Here is a 3,423-nt window from a genome sequence, read left to right on the forward strand (position 1 = left end):
GCCCCAGAATTGATTCTAATAATTTACCCACCACCGAGGTCAGGCTGACCAGCCTATAATTATTTATCCTATCCCTCGCACCCTTATTACCCAATGGTACAACACTCACAGACCTCCAATGCTCCAGTACCTCACCTGTATCTAGTGAGGGTTTGAAGATGATCAGTGTCGAGTTCTGACAGTTTCTTCCATTTGAAAACTTATCATGTGACAAGATCATGGTTCCATTTGTCAATGAGGAATGGCGTGTGATCATGAGACCCACATTTGCAATAATCACATCAATCTTCCCAGACTGTTACCACTATCGATGATCGCAGGATCTTTCGTAGCAAACCAAGTGAAGCCTTCCTGATGAATTTAACTTGTGTACCCGATCCCAGTATCTCGAAAATAAGGCGGTTCCCTCTCTTATACACATGCACGACACCACTACTGAAACACATCATTACCATCTTTGAAACGTTAATTTGAAATGTGCTGAATTTACAAGAATAAATTATGTTTACTCAATGAACGAAGGATAAAGAACGAATGTAATGCAGCCACCAAACGTGCTACAAAATGGAAGAGCAGTGCGCAAAAGAGCTTATGTATTTTTCACATTACCGAAAAGACCTTGCACAAAAGGAAATAATTTGAAATTGAGCTTCAGATGTGAACAAGCTGTCTTTAATTTTATCCGCATTTTACAACGAATCTCAAAATTAATGCCCAAAGAGATTTCAGCCCATTCTTCAGCTCTTCTCTGAATTTTCTCTGGGTCGCTACATAAATACATGGGTTTTGAATACAGCTCAAAAACTTAAGGCAAGTTCCGGTTTCATAGGCGATATATCCAGGGGCTGTGCGATCACCACGGTAATTATTGGTCTTTGGCAGTCTGGTCGCCACGAAACTCACGGCAACTGTCAACCACAACAGTATAAAACAGCCCGAAACAGTGAACAATAAAATAATGGATTTCCTGCGGTTCTCCATTTCTGAATCACTGCGATTCTCACTCCTGTTACCCCGGAGTTTCCTGCGGGTTCTATTGGCCACTAAAATACGTCCAATGGATGAACAATTAAATAAGACAATTAAAGTAAAAGGAAGCCAAACGAGCCAGGCGCTGTGAAACCAGACCCACGCTGCACCGAGTGGTGAGGAAAAAAATCCACGCTTGCCCGACAGCCCCACTGCACCTTGTTAATTATTTGCTGAGGTTCGTATGCAAATAAAAAGAGAATATTCTTCAAAAAACTCAATAAACAGAACACTGTTATAACCACACCTGCAGTTCTTTCTGTGCAATATCTTGTTTTAAACTTCTGGAAGCAGACAGCTACAAAACGGTCAAATGTGAAAGAGACTGTGAACCAAACAGACAAATCAAAGTTGATAGTTGTCATGTATAGAATAATCCTACACACGGGGGTGTAAGACAGGAATGAAAATGGAAATTGATAGTTGAAAATATGATACAATATCACGTTGATGATCAGAACCAGGAGATCTGCTGTTGCCATGGCCACCATATAAACAGAAATACATTTGGAAAGGCCACAGTTTCTTCGGGACAGAATCATAATTGTCACCAAGTTCACTGTAAGAAAGTGGGACGAGATAAATAATATTTTAGTGGCTGTTTGAAAAATAAATCTCAACATCTCTTGACAGCATTTTACTCCATTCAGTGTGATTATATAAGTTTAACCGTGGAGCCATTTCCTGGGAAACCTGCTCATATATTTTAATGAGCTGCTGTAGCGCTCACTCTGCAAGGGTGATACTTGATTCTTTGGGTCGGATCTTCAAAGAACATTTTCACATCAGTACAGCTATCAGATTAAGGGAAACAGAGAAAGTGTGGATACCCGGTTCACAAGTTTTTTTCTGGTAACCGCTGACTGTGTAATGCTGACATCGGGGAAACACGTTATCTTATTCGACATGCGGGAAATAGGGAGATATTCAACACAGATTACGAACAAATACTTTATAATGGCTCACCAAGGACACCCACAGTTGCGACAATCGGGTAGTAAATGTCTTTCATCAACAGAATAGCTGGTTTCCCCATTTTATGTGAGAATGGATGAATGCTGTAGGATCTGAAAGTCTGGCACACATCTGAGCTTAAGCGAGGAACCTATATTTATACAGACATTAATCCTCCAAGGAGTCAATCAGCTTTGATCACAATTAGCATTGGTTATAGTCATTTAACAAACAGACTCAGTAAGTTGTTTTTTCTAACAATTCAGAATTAGGGGAAAGGTTAACACTACGTCAGTTTTAAAAACACTAAATTAAAACATTATTTACAAGTGGAATGAATATGGATCCTGTTCCCATAGGACCAGCCAATGCAGCACAGTGAGACTGAAGTGTTCTGACGCTGTCCTTGACTCTAACCTATTGATTCAACACCTGCGCATCAGGCAGCAGAAGAAATCCTGCAATATTTGTGATGAAAATAGTCCTGCAGTAATACAGGTGATTTTTGTTTCTTGTGACTAGTGGGACTAGTACATGTACACAGAGGTCTGCATGCTTATCCTTGCTGCAGTTGCACCACATTCACAGTGGAAGTGGCCATATTCCTCGGGTACTATTGGTACCCTTCAATTATCCTATAGGTGAGCAGGCTGGCCCTGGAATAGTGGTAATGTCATTACTTACTCCAGAGGTGACCAGGTTCCTCTGATACTAACGGTACCTATGATTACAGTAAATGTGCCCAACTTCCTCTGTACTAGTGGCACCTACACTTACAGGAGATGTGATCATCCTTCTCCAATACTCGTGTTTCAGCACACTTACACTGGAGATAACAACCCTTTTCTGATACTGGTTGTGATTCCCTTTGTTTACTCTAGAGTTGGCCACTGGTGCTAGCCCTACACTTATGTGAGATAAAAACAATATTCCTCCGGCACTTGTGATCACCTATAATTGCAATGGTGGTAACAGCAGTCCTTCACTACTAATGGTTCCCTACACTTACATAAGAACTAAAGAACATGGCTGATCTTCCACCTTAACTCCACTTTCAGGCCCGCTTCCTATAGTCCTATTCCTCGAAAGGCTGAAAATGTGTCCATCTCAGTCTTAAATATATTCATTCAATGTAGCCCATCCATAATCCTCTGGAGTACACAATTCCAATGATTCAGAACCCATTGACTGTGGACATTTCCCTTTATCACAGTCCTAAGCCTAACCTCTTATCCTGAGAATGTGCCCCGACATGTTCTGGTTTCCCCAGGCAGGAATCCCTCACAAATCCCTTCGGATTCTGATTTGTTTCAAAGAGATCGCCTCTCATTCTTGCAAACTGCAGAGAGTAAAGGCTCAATTTTCTCAGCCTTTCATCATAGGACAACTCACTCATCCCAGGAACTAATCTAGTGAATCATCGCTGCACTTCTTCCAAGG

At 41.1% G+C, this 3,423-nt stretch overlaps 1 pseudogene; it reads right to left on the minus strand.

Moving 5' to 3' along the window:
- Positions 1-678: 678 nt before the first annotated feature.
- LOC137345188 (probable G-protein coupled receptor 139) lies at positions 679-2,065 on the minus strand (annotated as a pseudogene).
- Between the last annotated feature and the right edge of the window lie 1,358 nt (positions 2,066-3,423).

The sequence above is a fragment of the Heterodontus francisci genome, chromosome 28, assembly GCF_036365525.1.
Source record: "Heterodontus francisci isolate sHetFra1 chromosome 28, sHetFra1.hap1, whole genome shotgun sequence".
NCBI lineage: Eukaryota > Metazoa > Chordata > Chondrichthyes > Heterodontiformes > Heterodontidae > Heterodontus > Heterodontus francisci.